Here is a 17,013-nt window from a genome sequence, read left to right as displayed (position 1 = left end):
CGTGTGTTACTCCTGTATTTCTCTTGGCTTAAAATAAGTGTGCCATCGGATCAACAAAAATTTTCTACTGACCTGATAGTCGCACAGCTATTCGGTCTTCAAAGTGCACGTGGTGAGATGGCTAAAGCAGAGTGGAACAGACCAACATGCACAGCCAACAAAACCCACTTTTTTTTGTACTCAACATCGCATTCGATCATCCAGTATCAAACGCCACCGTAATTAGCTTTTCAAACGAAGGTGTTGGTATATCAATGTCATAACATGCCTTTTGCCAGTCATATTGTAATACAGTCTTGTACTTAGGTGTAGAAAGTTCACTGTACTGAATAGAGCGAAGTCTGACGGTCATATAACTTTCCTTGTGGTTTTCAACATTGTAGAACTAGTTTGTTGTTAAGATAGCACAATTATTTTAAGCTGAGAAAAATCTAACAATAAGTTACGCTATTGAAATATGTGTGTTTCAGGTAGTATTATATCAATGTCTCGTTTCTTCTTGTTGCGTAAGTTCCTCTCTTAGATCTTGAATAGGAGAGCATTTAAATGTCTCTCGCGGTAAGAAGCGCAGTTCTGCATTAGAATAGGTCATACAGATGTCTTTGGGATGAGTGATTTATAGTCCTGCCACATTTTCTTAAGGTTTCTAGCGCTCGTGGTCACGCACTTTCCTTGTATGTAGTAAGATTACACAGAATGGCTGAAGCAAGAAATATAACAGCAATTGTCAGCTACAGACGGAGATAGCTTTCTTCAGTAAAAGTAATTTATTGGTATAAGACATTGGTATGGAACTGAGGAGCAAGTTCCACGAAAATGTACCTCTGGAACATGTCACTGTATGAAGTGAAACGTGGAACATCGGCAATTCGGGGAAAATGAGTCGGAAGCATTCAAAATGTCGGGCTGCCCAAGAATGTTCAAAATAGAGTAGTCGCATAAAATACAAAACGAAGAAATATTAAAAACAACACGTGGTGAAAGAAATAAACGGAAGAATCTTACAAGGAAGCTGCACGGGTTAGTAGGGTGTTCGGTATGCTATCCAGGAATATTTGCATTGGCGCTGGAAAGAGTAGTGGAAGCGAGAAATACTAGGGGAGACAAAACCTAGAATAACCAAAACAGATTATAGAGGGTGTTGGATGTGGTAATTGCGTACACACGAAGAGACCAGCATGTGCTAGCAAAAGATGAACAGCATCACATGATTCGGAAAGCTAATGACTTGGCAATAATGAACAAAAAAGTTAACAGAGGACAGCGAAGATTCTAATTACAACTAGAATGTGTGAGTTAGTTAACAGAGCACAGTGAAATGTTCGTCACTACTAGGAAATAAAATATACATAATTTTTTTTTTTTTTTTTAAAGTGGCTAGGGCCTCCCGTCGGGTAGACCGTTCGCCTGGTGCAGATCTTTCGATGTGACGCCACTTCGGCGACCTGCGCGTCGATGGGGATGAAATGATGATGATTAGGACAACACAACACCCAGTCCCTGAGCGGAGAAAATGTCCGACCCAGCCGGGAATCGAATCCGGGCCCTTAGGATTGACAGTCTGTCACGCTGACCACTCAGCTACCGGGGCGGACGTATACATAATGAAAAGGGGTTGTTAAGAAGACTGTTTAGTTTAAATATGAAAATCTAGGGTTTATCACACATTTTGCCTGTTCTGTTTCGAGCATATTGAAAATGGAATCTGAAGAATACTGCGATTCTTTCACTGTCGACAGGTCATCGAACCTAACCCGTTCTTATAATAGGTCACGAAGGGGATTTCGGCTTCTTAGGCAATCATTAGGTGAGTGGCGTGACCACATATAAAGTGTGCCACTTATTACTGATAGACTTGAGACATAAGATGGTGAGGTACAGGGAGTGTAAAATGAAAAATATTACTGTTTTATGTTACCGAAAGAGAATTAAAATTTAACAAAAAATAAAATTCAATTTACTATTGTAATCTAAAGTTTGTAAATTATACTTAAGTTAAATTATCTGTACAACATAAAGAAAGTGATAATTTTTGAAAAAATTCTGCATATCATCATTTTATGCATCATCTGTATCGGTATTATATTGTAATTCACTCGTAATTATATCTGTGGTCGACATTCAGTTGGTAGCTGACGATGAGGTGAGAAGACGAAAAGCCGGTACGTGATCAAATTAACATATTTCCGGAGCATCAGGAAAGCGTTCAATCTTTTTTGTAAGCAGGCCTTCGCGGAACATTTGGCGCCTATCTTCGCCAGCCAGCCAGCCAGGTTTTGCAGTATCTCGGTGACGTTTTCCCGTCGGTCAGATAAACTTATCAACATTCGTGCTGCCCTGTCTGCGACGATACTGATTTCTGCGAAGCGAGAAGTAATCGAATACGTCGTCAGTGTCGTAATTTCCTCGTAGTGCAATCGCGAGTTTCTTATCAAAGACTTTGTGAAGTGTAGCTGTCTCATATATTGTGACAATCACACCTATGGGATGTCGAAAGAAACTTTTCACTGGACCGGTGATTTCTTAGTAACGAGGAGGCAGCATGTTACCTTTGATGCGTAGTCATCGACAGTTGCGGAAATAACTGCAGGCGTTGTTAGTGTGGCATATTACGGACCTGGCAGACGATATTAATTGTGACCTCACACTTTTCGTAAATGGTACACTTATCTACACTGACGAGCCGAAACATTATGACCACCTGCTTAATAGCTCCCTGGAACGTCTTTGTAACGCAATATTTAACCGATTCTGCGTGTCATCGACTGTACAGTTCGTATGTAGATTTGTGGAGCTATGTGGTACCAGGTGTCTACGCCCAAGTCATGTAATTCCCGTAAATAACTGCCTGCTCACTTGTCGCGCGGTGATGGCGCTGGATAGAGAGGGCAGATGGAAACCATCGGATTCACATCAGGCGAATTTTGTGGCCAGGACATTAACGTTATTTCACTGCATGCTCCTCAAACCAGTGTAGCACGATTCTCGCTTCGCGCACACAAAATTATAGAGGTGAAAGATACCGTCGCCAGGAAAGACATCAAGCACGATGGGATGCAGGTGGTCTGCAGCCGACGTGGTGTCTTCGATTGGTACCACAGGTCCCATGCAGGTGCAGGAGACTTTCTGTCATAGCATAATAGTGCTCCTACCAGCCAGCGTCCGTGGCACGGTGCGCGTTTCGAGCAGTCGTTCGCCTGGATATGTGGAGTAGACCCTACGGTCGCGGGTTCGAATCCTGCCTCGGATGTCGATGTGTGTGATGTCCTTAGGTTAGTTAGGTTGAAGTAGTTCTAACAAGGGAACCTTCCCATCGCACCCCCCTCAGATTTAGTTGTAAGTTGGCACAGTGGATAGGCCTTGAAAAACTGAACACAGATCAATCGAGAAAATAGGAAGAAGTTGTGTGGAACTATGAAAAAAATAAGCAAAATATACAAACTGAGTGTCCATATGCAAGATATGCAACATCAAGTAGACATAGAGCTCAGGAGCGTCGTGGTCCCGTGGTTAAGGTGAGCAACTGCGGAATGAGAGGTCTTTGGTTCAAGCCTTCCTTGGAGTGAAAATTTAAATTTTTTATTTTCAGACAATTATCAAAGTTCAGGCACTCACACATAATCAATTTCGCTCTCCAGAATTCCAGGGCATGTTTAGATTTGCTTGGGCATATGCAGGATCTGACGGTCTACACACACAAAAATTTGAAAACGTTAAAAACATCTGTTTTGACAGAGCACAGGGAAAACTGTGCGACTGTGAAACTGTTGCATTCATTTGTTGCAGTTCATGTGACAAACTCTTATGTTTTCATCACTTTTTTGGGAGTGATTATCACATCCACAAGAAAACCTAAATCGGCAAGGTAGAAGAATCTTTTTACCCATTCGCCAAGTGTACAATTAGGTGGGTCGACAACATATTCCTGTCATGTGACGCACATGCCGTCACCAGTGTCGTACAGAATATATCAGATGTGTTTTCCTGTGGAGGAATCGATTGATCTATGACCATGGGATCAAATGTTTTCGGTTCCCATTGGAGAGGCACGTCCTTTCGTCTACTAATCGCACGGTTTTGCGGTGCGGTCGCAAAACACAGACACTAAACTTATTACAGTGAACAGAGACGTCAATGAACGAACGGACGGATCATAACTTTGCGAGAATAAAGAAAGTAAAATTTTCACTCGATGGAAGACTTGAACCAAGGAGCTCTCACTGCGGAGCTGCTCACGCTAATCACGGGACCACGGCGCTCCTGAGCTCACAATATCCTTAATGTTGCTTATGTTGCGCATGGACTACTCAGTTCGTATATTTTGCTTATTTTTTTTCGTAGTTCCACACAACTTGTTCCTGTTTTCTCGATTGATCTGTGTTCAGTTTTTTAAGGCCTATCCACTGTATCAACTGATAACTAAATCTGAGGGGGGGTGCGGTGGGTAGGTTCCCTTGTAAGTTCTAGGGGACTGATGACCTCAGATGTTAGGTCGCATAGTGCTCAGAGCCATTTGAACCATTTGATTTTGTGCAGTAGACCATCGACCTGGTATAGCAAAAACGTGATTCATCCGACAAGCCGACACGTTTCCAGTGATACACGGTCCAATCTCGATGATGTAGAGGTCACTACAATCGTAACTGTCGACGTCGTTGGGTCAGTATGTGGACACGCAAGTGTCGTCTGCTGCGGGGCCCCTAGTTCAACCACGTGTCCTGAATGGTGAGCTCCGAAACACACGTTCATCCACCGGTATTGTGCTCTTCCGCGTGAGGTGTCACACATGACCATCTATTCTACTTCACAGAGCAAACAAGCCTCCAAACCCCACATTCTGTTAAGAGCCGTGGACGTCCAGCCACTTTACGCCTAGTCGTAGTTTCACTGCCCTTCTACCACTTCCTGAAGTTCCTCACGATAGTTCCGTGTGAACATTCGACCATCTTCCCAGTTTTCGAGATACTCGTTCACGGGCTCTGCGTAATAGTAATCTGCTCTTTGGCAAAGTCGCTTTTCTCAGTGTTCTCCATTTGCCGAGCGTGTCTGCTCTGCGGTAACCCACCGTACGACTCTGCTCGGCTTACATACTTTCCTTACTGCGTTGCGTTCCCGCAACGCCACTAGGAAGCATCCAACCTTACAGTGGGCAGCGGTCATAATGTTCTGGCTGAGCAGTGTAAATCTGCATCCATACTTTGCAAACCACGGTGAAGTGCGTGATAGAGGGTACGTCCCATTGTACCAATTATTATGGTGGTTTTCCCGTTCCATGGAGCGCGGGAAGAATGTCTGTCTGAAAGCCTCCTTGCGAGTTGCACGAGGGTTGTTTCTTAAGTAAGGGCCGTTTTTACTTTTAAAAAAAGATACAAATACTTTTGTAAAAAAACTTTTATTTTCTGATTCTACAAACTTTTACCTATTTTTCTACATAGTTGCCTTGTTTATTTAAGCACTTGTCATACCGTACAACTAAGTTTTTAATTCCCTCTTCAAAGAATTCGGCCGCCTGCTCCGACAGCCAAGAGTTCACGGCCGCTTTCACTTCATCGTCGTTATTGAAGCGCTGCCCGCCAAGATGGTGTTTCAGGTACCGGAAAAGGTGAAAATCGCTAGGAGCAAGGTCGGGGCTGTATGGTGCATGGTCCAAAACCTCCCAGCCAAAAGAATCAATCAAATCCCGAGTCTTTTGAGAGGTGTGAGGCCTAGCGTTATGGTGCAGGAGCAAAACTCCTTTTGTCAGCATGCCGCGCCTTTTGTTTTGAATTGCTCTGCGGAGCTTCTTTAGAGTTGCACAGTAGGCATCTGAGTTGATTGTCGTTCCTCGTGGCATAAAGTCCACTAGCAAAACACCGCGCCGGTCCCAGAACACAACTGCCATAATCTTGCGCTTTGACAGCGTCTGTTTGGCTTTGACCTTGACGGGTGAGATTGCGTGTCGCCATTCCATCGATTGTCGCTTGCTTTCGGGAGTGATATGGGATACCCATGTTTCATCTCCAGTGACAATTTGACTCAACGTGTCATCCTCTTCTTCCTCGTAACGAATCAAAAAGTCCAATGAAGTGGCAAATCTCTTCCCTTTGTGGTCCTCTGTGAGGAGTCTGGGTACCCATCGAGAACACAGTTTCTTAAAGTTTAGGTTTTCAGACACAATTTTGTACAAAACCGGTGTTGAAACTTGTGGAAATTTCAAAGAAAGAATGGAAATTGTGAATCTTCTGTCCTCACGAATCTTTGTTTCGACTGCAGCCACCAAATCATCAGTGATCACAGAGGGCCAGCCTGAGCGTTCTTCGTCATGGACGTTTTGACGGCCATTTTTAAACTCTCTAACCCATTGACGCACTTTACCTTCACTCACTGCATTCAAGCCATAAACTTCTGTTAACTGACGATGAATTTCTGCAGCTGATAGGCTTCTCGCGGTCAAAAAACGTATCACTGACCGTATCTCACACGCGGCGGGCGATTAAATAATCGTAAACATTATGAAGTAGCACAGCGATGCGTACACGTCAGCTACAGAGCTGCAACTTGCATCAGTGTGAACGGGAAGGATGCCGGCAAGTGTCGCGGTGGATTGTTGCGGCGGCCGCGCGAACTACGGGACTATACGCGCGAACGGCCCTTACTTAAAAAACAACCCTCGTAATTAGTCTGACCTTGTCCCCTAGGGGGTTGTAGTATATTCATCGAGTTGTCATTCAATGTCGTTTCCTGAAACTATGTAAGTAGGCTTTCTCGGGATAGTTTACGTCTATCTTCAAGCGTCTGCCAGTTCAGTTAAAATCTCTCCCATAGGTCAATCAAACCTGTGACCGTTAGTGCTGCCCTTCTCTGTATATGTTCACTATCCCCAGTCAGATTCGCACCGTACAAGTCCCAAACTTTTGAGCAGTATTCGAGGCGAGTTTGTAAGCAGTCTCCTACATCTACATCAAACCATCCGATTGTATGTGGCGCAGAGTACTTTCGGTACCACGAAATGATCCCCCTTGTTCCATTCTACCACTATAAGTAAGTCTGCTAACTGCTTTACGCACGACTGTACCTATGTGACTATTCCATTTCATGTTCCTACGAAGTATTATACCCAGGTATTTGTATCAGTTTCTGGATTGCTGTTGTGACTCACTGATATCATAGGATGCTAAGTTTTTGTTTCTTTTTTTCCTTTTGTGAAGTGCACAATTCTACATTTCTGAACATTTTACAGAACTTGCCAATCTTTGTAAAAGCACTCCGTCTTCAGGCCACGCGTGGCCTACCGGGACCATCCGACCGCCGTGTCATCCTCAGTGGAGGATGCAGATAGGAGGGGCGTGGGGTCAGCACACCGCTCTCCTGGTCGTTATGATGGGTTTTCTTTGACCGGAGCCGCTACTATTCGGTCGAGTAGCTCCTCAATTGGCATCACGAGGCTGAGTGCACCCCGAAAAATGGCAACAGCGCATGGCGGTCTGGATGGTCACCCATCCAAGTGCTGACCACGCCTGACAGCGCTTAACTTCGGTGATCTCACGGGAACCGGTGTATCCACTGCGGCAAGGCCGTTGACTGCCAATCTTTGTAAGACTTTGAAATCTTATCAAGATCTGACTGAATATTTGTGCAGTTTTTACAGCCTGTGCTTCGTTATCTATAATGAAGTATTGTTTTCAGAAAGCTATAGAGATACGCAATCAGATTTTGATAATGATTCTAAGTGGTTCAAATATTGGCAACTTGCTTTACTCGTTCAGCAACGTAGAATGTATACATAATAAAATGCAGGAACGTAATATCGTGTGACTCCAATATCAATAAGTTCCAACTGGAATCAGTAAACTCATACAAACAAGCAGGGACAAAATGTTGTGGGTGAATGAATAGAACAACCAGTTAATCTCAGTCATAGGTAAAGCTGGCAGCAGACTTCATTTCATTGGTAGGATACTGGCAAAATGCAGAGAGTCTACGAAGTGTTCCCTCGTTCCTGTGGTGGATACCAAGGAGCTAATGGGTTCAGAGACAGAGAGCAAAATAGTGAGATAGTGTTCAATGACCTGTTTTGATTAACTTGAATAACAGCGAGTCCTGAGCACAATCAAGAACGAGTCGTTGAGATAGGCCGGTTCGATTACGCACAATAACTAGAGAGGCTAACTGACAACGCTTCGACTAGGCAGCCAGAACTGAACTAACAGACCAGACGTCGGTGCAGCGTACTGAACATTCGCTGCGGGCTGCAGAGGGTGTTTCCAGAATGAGATTTTCACTCTGCAGCGGAGAGTGCGCTGATATGCAACTTCCTGGCAGATTAAAACTGTGTACCGGTCCGGCACACAGTTTTTATCTGCCAGGAAGTTGGACAGGGTGTGTCTGCTGGCCGGTCGCAGATTGGTGGTGCAGTCACGTCGATTACTGCCAACTTCTAGACGTGGACAGGCGTGGCGTGGTATCGATAGCCCACAATACCACGCAATGGAGGTTGCTTCCAAATCTCGCGTGCGACACATTCCAGAATGTTTCTCACGTGTGTGTGACTCACAGACCAACCAAATACATCAAGGGGTACTGACCGAGTAAAAAGAACAGCACGAATGGTCATAGCTTCGTTTGTCGCACAACAGGTCGCCAGAGAGATGCTGATAAACTGGAATTGCCACACACTTCTAGACGACCACTATTCCGCACGACCTACTCACATAAAAGGTTCTCTGCAAATGGACTCACTAAGTTTTGAAAAAACACAGTACATACACTTTTATACAGTCAACTACGTAACACCATCGATAAATATAGACTTTGAACAGAAGTTCATTGCTAAGACAGAATATTCAAAATTTCCGGGTGTGTGCACTGATGAGAATTGAACTGGAAGAAACACGTTGATGATCTGCTGAAAGGGTTAGGTTCGTATACTTACGATATAAAGGTTATTGCAAATTTTGATGATAAATATACCACTAAATTAGCCTACTATGCCTGTTTTCATTCATTGTTTTCAATGGCATCATATTTTGGGGTAATTCATCATTAAGAGAAAAAAGCATTCATTGCACAAAAGCGTGTAATCAGAATAATACGTCGATCCCACCCAAAATAACCTTGCAGACATTTATTTCAGAAACTCGGGATATTTACAGTACCTCCGTAATATTTTCACTTACGAAATTTGTTATTAATAACCCATCCCAATTCAAAAATGCGTCAGCGCATTGTCAATGCATGTGCGAACATTACGGAAGGCGAACTACTCGCTGTTGAGAGGAATGTCGTTACACATACTGCCAAATGCATTGAGGTTGACGGACATAATTTTGAGCATTTATTGCATTAATGTGGTATTTACAAGTAATCACGCTGTAACAGCATGCGTTCTCAGAAATGATAAGTTCACAAAGGTTCGTGTATCACATTGGAACAACCGAAATAAGATGTTCAAACGTACCTACGTTCTGTATTTTAATTTAAAAAACCTACCTGTTACCAACTGTTCGTCTAAAATTATGAGCCATATGTTTGTGACTATTACAGCGCCATCCATCAAAAAGAGAAAAAAGTGGTCCAACCAAAACATTCATATTTCTTTACGTACTACACGAATATGTAATAAACTGGGGGTTCCTATTTGAAAACATGCAGTTGGTATCCGTTTGGCCTATGGCAGCGCCATCTAGCGGGCCAACCATAGCGCCATCTGGTTTGCCCCTTCAAGCTAGACAACTTTCGTTCTTTGTAGATTTTTCGTTTGACGCTTATTTCGTGAGATATTTAGCGCAGTCACGATCAATGGATCACCCTGTATATATCATTAAGAAATGTCATATGCATTATCTGTAGAACAAGTTTTGATGTAATGAAATGCAAAACCATTAGTGATCGAGGAATATAAGAACATACTCAGCACCGAACGTATCGCGCCCACAGGTATGGCGAAGACTGTAATCACAGAGAGGAACTTCCCTAGCTCAGCAAGCGAACAGAATGAGAAGAAACCCTCAACCATAAGAAGTCCGTGGCGATTTGTAGGCTACTGATGGACGGCCACGGCGCCGGGCATTCCTGCGTCTCATTGCCGCAAACGAAGCACCGGCCGGCAGGTGGTGTAACACCGGCGGCCCCGTGGCGCTAATGTCGGTCTGGAATTGGTCACACAGCCTGCGCTGTTGTCACGTCGTGGCGTGACGTGACGGCCAGCGAAGGGCTACTTCACTACCTGAAGGTCGCCAGCTGACCGGACCGTGTGCTCCCAGTCCATGCGCCACAGCGTCACTGAAACAACCAGGAGAGAGACGGGCCTGTCACATCCTTGAGAGATTGGTTTTAGTGTTACTAGACCGTGCTCTAAAACCTGCTTATGTGTCTAATATATTTCTCTCTGACGAATGGAAAAACTGGTAGACGCCGACCTCGGGGAAGATCAGTATGGATTCCGTACAAATGTTGGAACACGTGAGGCAATACTGACCCTACGACTTATCTTAGAAGAAAGATTAAGGAAAGGCAAGCCTAAGTATCAATCATTTGTAGAGTTAGAGAAAGCTTTTGATAATGTTGACTGGAATACCCTTTCAAATTCTGAAGGTGGCAGGGGTAAAATACAGGGAGCGAAAGGCTATTTAAAATTTGTAGAGAAACCAGATGGCAGTTATGAGTCGAGGGACACGATAGGGAAGCAGTGGTTGGGAAGGGAGTGAGACAGGGTTGTAGCCTCTAAAATGGCTCTGAGTACTATGGGACTTAACTGCTGAGGTCATCAGTCCCCTAGAACTTAGAACTACTTAAACCTAACTAACCTAAGGACATCACACACATCCATGCCCGAGGCAGGATTCGAACCTGCGACCGTAGCAGTCGCGCGGTTCCAGACTGTAGCGCCTAGAACCGCTCGCCCACTCCGTTGTAGCCTCTCCCCGATGTTATTCAATCTGTATATTGAGCAAGCACTAAAGGAAACAAAAGAAAAATTCGGAGTAGGTATTAAAATCCGTGGAGAAGAAATATAAACTTTGAGGTTCGCCGATGACGTTGTAATTCTGTCAGAGACAGGGAACGACTTGGAAGAGCAGTTGAACGGAATGGACAGTGTCTTGAAAGGAGGGTATAAGATGAACATCAACAAAAGCAAAACGAGGATAATGGAATGTAGTCGAATTAAGTCGGGTGATGCTGAGGGAATTAGATTAGGAAATGAGACACTTACAGTAGTAAATGAGTTTTGCTATTTGGGGAGCAAAGTAACTAATGATGGTCGAAGTAGAGAGGATATAAAATGTAGACTGGCAATGGCAAGGAAAGCGTTTCTGAAGAAGAGAAATTTGTTAACATCGAGTATAGATTTAAGTGTCAGGAAGTCATTTCTGAAAGTATTTGTAAGGAGTGTAGCCATGTATGGAAGTGAAACGTCGGTGATAAATAGTTTAGACAAGAAGAGAATAGAAGCTTTCGAAATGTGGCGCTACAGAAGAATGCTGAAGATTAGATGGGTAGATCACATAATTAATGAGGAGGTATTGAATAGAATTGGAGACAAGAGAAATTTGTGGCACAACTTGACTAGGAGAAGGGATCGGTTCGTAGGGCATATTCTAAGGCATCAAGGGATCACCAATTTAGTATTGGAGGGCAGCGTGGAGGGTAAAAATCGTAGAGGGAGACCAAGAGATGAATACACTAAACAGATTCAGAAGGATGTAGGTACAGTAGGTACTGGGAGATGAAGCAGCTTACACAGGATAGAGTAGCATGGAGAGCTGCATCAAACCAGTCTCAGGACTGAAGACCACAATAACAACAACATTTTTCTCCTAATGATGAAGACCTCCTCAGAGGCTGTAAACACGCTGTTAAATCAGTGTCAGGAATCACACAATATAGCGACGGTGGGGTGGCAGTGTCACCCGACCGCGTCCAAAGAGCTTGCATGTGAGAATGAAGAGTCTCTCGGCGGTAACATTAAATAGCAAGTTCCCGGGTTTCAAGGCGCGTCAAGTGATTAAAATTACCCGAGCTTTCGACCACGCACTCCTTGACTATTATCAAGCCGTATGACTGCCAGTGGATTGCTGGTACACCCCTTATGTACACTAGCTGCCAGCTAGGACCTCACTGGTGCTCACGGCATCGCGATATATGGGGATACGTCGACTCAGTGTTGCGATGTGCCCGCTTCAGCCGCGCGGACCGCTGGATCCCACGCCATGATCAGCTGCAGGCCACAGTCTCTATTTAGTGTGGCCACTGTAGAGTCTTGTATCGTGGGAATCAAGGGATAGGATGTTGTTTGGTGACCAGTGTCGTCTTTCTACAAAACAACTGCACTCACGTATTAAGAGAGGTCTTTCTTTACATAAAAAGGAATCTACTTACTTTTAAGAGAGTCCATGTGTTGTGGTACAAAGTCTTCAAACAATAATCCACGTTAGCCTCAATGCTGGAGAAGTACAAGTCCCGCTATGAACACTAATCTGGTTGCAATGTGCTGACAGACGCCAACTTGGAGTGGCTGAGCGGCTGAGCTAGTGACCGAGCCCTTCAATCCGCGGCAGCGATCTAAATACTTGCGCTCGAGAGGGCGTTGGCGGCGTGTTGCTTGAGTGTCTGTCTTTGGCCTCTATCCTGATAGGCGTGCTTGATTCAGTGCCTGTTATCGATCTTCTTGCTACATCTTTGCTGATCAGTTTGCTGGCGACAGCTTATGCCAGCACATTTAGGGTGTTATCAATGATTTTTATTTCAATGGCCTCTTTTATTACACTGTCCCAGAAGCCGTTAATCCGAGCCACGACGGATGTTTCGTCAAAAATTACCCTGAGCTGAAGCAGATTTCTTTCGTGCTCCACAGTGCACACTGTTTGTCCGATGTAATACTGGCAACATTCGCAAGATATCTTGTGGACCCTAGGCGCTCTGAGACTGGATCCACCTTTTTTAACTGGTCTCAGTAACTGACGAATTTTTGTCAGAGGCGTGAAGAACGATTTTATCTTGTGTTATTTTTAGCAGTCAGCTTATCTTGAACAACAGGGAACCACAGAACAGCAAGAAAGCAAGTTTCTTTTCCTGCTTCTCGTTATTGCGAGTATTGCTTGAAATCCCTTCATTTGTTTAATAAATGTTCCAGCCGTTGTTCCTGAAGACCTTGCATAGGTGGCTCAGTTCGTGGGTCAGGTTATTAGCGTCTGAGATCATTCTTACACGATACGGCAATGTTTGTGAGACAGTGCGTTTCTGTTCCGGGTAATGACGTGCAGATACAGATTGTTCTGGCTGAGTTCTCGGAGGCCTCAACAGCTTCAACCACAGTTGGCCACGGAGGTAGAAATAGACACAATGCATTGTCCTTCCTCGACGTCCTCGTCCACTGCAAACGAAACGGATGCGTTGGGCAAAGCGCCTATAGAAAACCCACCCATACCGATCGGTACTTGCGCGCCATCAGCCATCATCACCTTGCATAGAACCGCACTGTTTAACTTTTTATTCAAAGGTCGTGTAATTTCTCCGATGTGCGTTATGGAGCATGTACTGCAGAAGATTTGACGCTGTTGCTTTATTTAGCACTGAGCCTCACATACTGTCTAATTTCGGTCCACATTATTCTGTAAAAGTTATTTCGTGTCTTTGATTTTCTGAGAAGGGAGTGAGACAGGATTACAGTCTTTGTCCGCTGTTATTAAATTTGTGTATTGATCAAGCAGTAAGGGAAGCCAAGAAGAAATTGCAAATTTAAGAATTACGAACTCTCTTCTGAAGGTATTTGTCTGCCGTGTGGTAGCCTTGTATAAGAGTGAAAATTGGATGATAGACAGCTCGGACATGAAAAGAAGTTACTAAAATGCGGTGCTACAAAAGAAAACTTATGGTTAGAGGTGTAGAATAAAAAATGAGGAAGCACTGAATCGGAATGAGGAAAAAAAAGTACCACGTGGATATAACTAAGGTGAAGCTACTCTCCTAAGTTCAGTGCGGGCTGTAATTATCGTATGGCAGCGAAACTTGGTAGATGTTCTAATGCGGAACAGATTTATGCTGGAAAAAATTAGTTCCAGTTTTGGCCACCAGGTACAGGTACAAGTCTGGCTCTGTAGAAAACCGTACAGAAATGTTTCCATATGTAATGTATCGGAAACTGGACGTGGCCAGAAAAGGTCAAGGCATAATGTTGATTTCATTATTAACTACCTTTGTCCAGACGTCGACGAGGTTGTGAACCGTGAAACAAGATGACCCAGTTGCTCGCAGCAGTTCCGGTTGAATCACAGCAACGTGTTCCTGTATGGTGACCTTCAGATCAGCTAGAGACCGAATGTGCCGCTTGTAAACGCGTTTGCTTTAGATACTCCAGATCCAAAAGTCACATGTACTTACACCAGGTGATCTTGCAGGCCATGCATCTGCAAAACCTCTGGAGAGAATACGTTCGTGGAAGGTTGCATTAAGTAGATCCTTCACTGGGCGAACTACTTGTGATGTTGCCCGTCTTTATTACGCTGGGATTTCTGCGTTTTCTGCTGCTTCCCACAATAAGTTTCGTTTCAATCTGTTGGAGCCTTATCGTGGTCCATGGGTACACAGTAAGTGGCTACACATTTTATTACCCACTTCATCCGTTTACTTCTCAATACAGAAAGTATAACAATCGCTGACACAAGGTCGACCCTAGGTGTAGTCTCATCAGAAGATTTCATAGGCCATACAACCGTACACTAAACACCAGCTCTTTGACCGTGGTGGAGTGGAGCTCGCGCACCGTTTGTTTCATGGTAATTCCGCTGGACAAGTATTTGTAACAAATCTGCTAAGTGGCCACTTAACTACAGAAATTATTACCTCTTTCCCAGATGAAATAAAAATCTTCATCGATATTTGCCACAACGTTTCTGAAAGTTAATTTGCGCTTTCTCTTGTGTTTCTCTTTAAGAATCTCATCGTGTTCAATAGCTTTTCAGTATCATCATGCTCCTAATTGTGGTTTTCACTTGGAGCTCGTTATGGCGGTGCGCGTCAAATCAATTCCTAAACGGTGTCCAGAGAATGCGGCCTTGCCGTGGTCACACAACAATGTATTCTTTGCCCATTACCATTACTTCTTACAGCGTGAACGCATTTTCGAGCAATAAAATTTTGGCTAATGTACAACCCCACAGTAGTAGTAGCGAAGCAGAGTGCCGGGAACGTTTAAAAGCTCTAATAAAATGTAAGGAGTTACACTTTCGCCCACATTAGTCAGATGGCCTCTTCATGAGAAATATTTCAACGGCATTTAAGACGGTTCTCCTCACTAGTTTAATGCAGCGTAAGATTGCCTCGAGTATATTAATCCCAGCTTAGAATTCGCTTCGCATACGGAGATACTGTTCCTAATTTCGTTCGATATACCTGGTAGGCTTCAGTTTAACTTCAAATGACTTGAAATCAGATCTTATATCCCATATCACAGTACCTACTGGTGATCCACCGATCATAATCAGTGAGCTAATTTGGGATCGGTTGGAGTACTCGATAATGCTGTGAGTACTTTTAAATTCACGCAAGGTACAAAATGCTTTAGCAGTTTACACGGTCTCTCTATATGCAAGAAGTGCCGTATTAAGTTTCTGACTACAGCTTAATTCCTTCAGAGATAATGTACGGAACTTATGGAGCAGCTGAAAAGTGTTCTTAGTAGGTGTGAATACCGTCAAATGTTTGAGTGTTGTTCGCGAATTAAATTTCCTAAGAGCTTAGAAATGTTGGCTGGAGTCTGGGAACTTTCAGAGAGCTATTATGAAGTTTAAACTGTGATGTGAACAGTGAGATCAACTGGAAGTGCTCAGCTGCAAAGAGGCAACCACGGCTCCATCCCAAAGAAGTCAAGCTTCCCGTCACACAGTCGCGAGGGCTGCTGACTGACTACCGATATCACAGCTTCAGGACAGCCCTGCGATATTATAGAGCCGGAAAAAAATAGTACGCCTGGAAGGGCCTCAGTTTTGATCCGATGACTGCACATGCCACCTGGGGGATAGTACACTCGTGCTTAGAAATTAAAAATAATTGCAGAATGTGGTGCCACACAACGTGGCACTACACAAAACTGGCGCTAATAGCAAAGCCACATAGGGAACACACACGACACAGATCTGTAAGTCCACGGTGTTGGTGGTAAGTTGAGAAAACCGCCCCTACACATATATGCTACAATACAAAACGCCACTGTTTCCTGCGCATGTATCCCGATATCAATATAGGATATGCACACCTACACAGGCCGCACAACGGGTTGGCATACTCCGGTCGAGTAGCTGCTGGGGTACAGCCGCCCATTCGTGCACCAGTGCCTGTAGGAGCTCCTGAAGAGTCGTATGTGTTCGAAGACATGCAGCGATATGTCGACCGAGAGCATCCGAGACGTGCTCGATGGGGTTTAGGTCTGGAGAACACGCAGGCCAATCCATTCGCCTGATATCTTCTGTTTCAAGGTACTCCTCCACGAGGGCAGCTCGTTGGGGCCTTGCGTTATCATCCATCAGGAGGAAGGTGGGACCCACTGTACCCCTGAAAAGGCGGACATACTGGTGCAAAATGACGTCCCGATACACCTGACCTGTTACGGTTTCTCTGTCAAACACATGCAGAGGTGTACGTGCACCAATCATAATCCCACCCCACACCATCAAACCACGACCTCCATACAGGTCCCTTTCAAGGACATTAAGGGGTTGGTATCTGGTTCCTGATTCACGCCAGATGAAAACCCGGTGAGAATCACTGTTCAGACTATACCTGGACTCGTCCGTGAACGTAACCTGGGACCACTGTTCCAATGACCATGTACTGTGTTCTTGACACCAGGCTTTACGGGCTCTCCTGTGACCAGGGGTCAGTGGAATGCATCTTGCAGGTCAGACTGTGTGTCTGGAGACAACTGTTCCAGTGGCTGCGGTAAGGTCCCGAGCAAGGCTACCTGCAGTAATCCGTGGCCGTCTGCGGGCACTGATGGTGACATATCGGTCTTCTAGTGGTGTTGTACTCTGTGGACGT

The 17,013-nt window shown here is 44.4% G+C and overlaps 1 pseudogene; it reads right to left on the bottom strand.

Moving 5' to 3' along the window:
• Positions 1-7,443: 7,443 nt before the first annotated feature.
• Positions 7,444-7,561, bottom strand: LOC126476498 (5S ribosomal RNA; annotated as a pseudogene).
• Between the last annotated feature and the right edge of the window lie 9,452 nt (positions 7,562-17,013).

The sequence above is a fragment of the Schistocerca serialis genome, chromosome 4, assembly GCF_023864345.2.
Source record: "Schistocerca serialis cubense isolate TAMUIC-IGC-003099 chromosome 4, iqSchSeri2.2, whole genome shotgun sequence".
NCBI lineage: Eukaryota > Metazoa > Arthropoda > Insecta > Orthoptera > Acrididae > Schistocerca > Schistocerca serialis.
The sequence above is the reverse complement of the archived record's forward strand: the minus strand, read 5'-3'. Positions and strand labels throughout refer to the sequence as shown.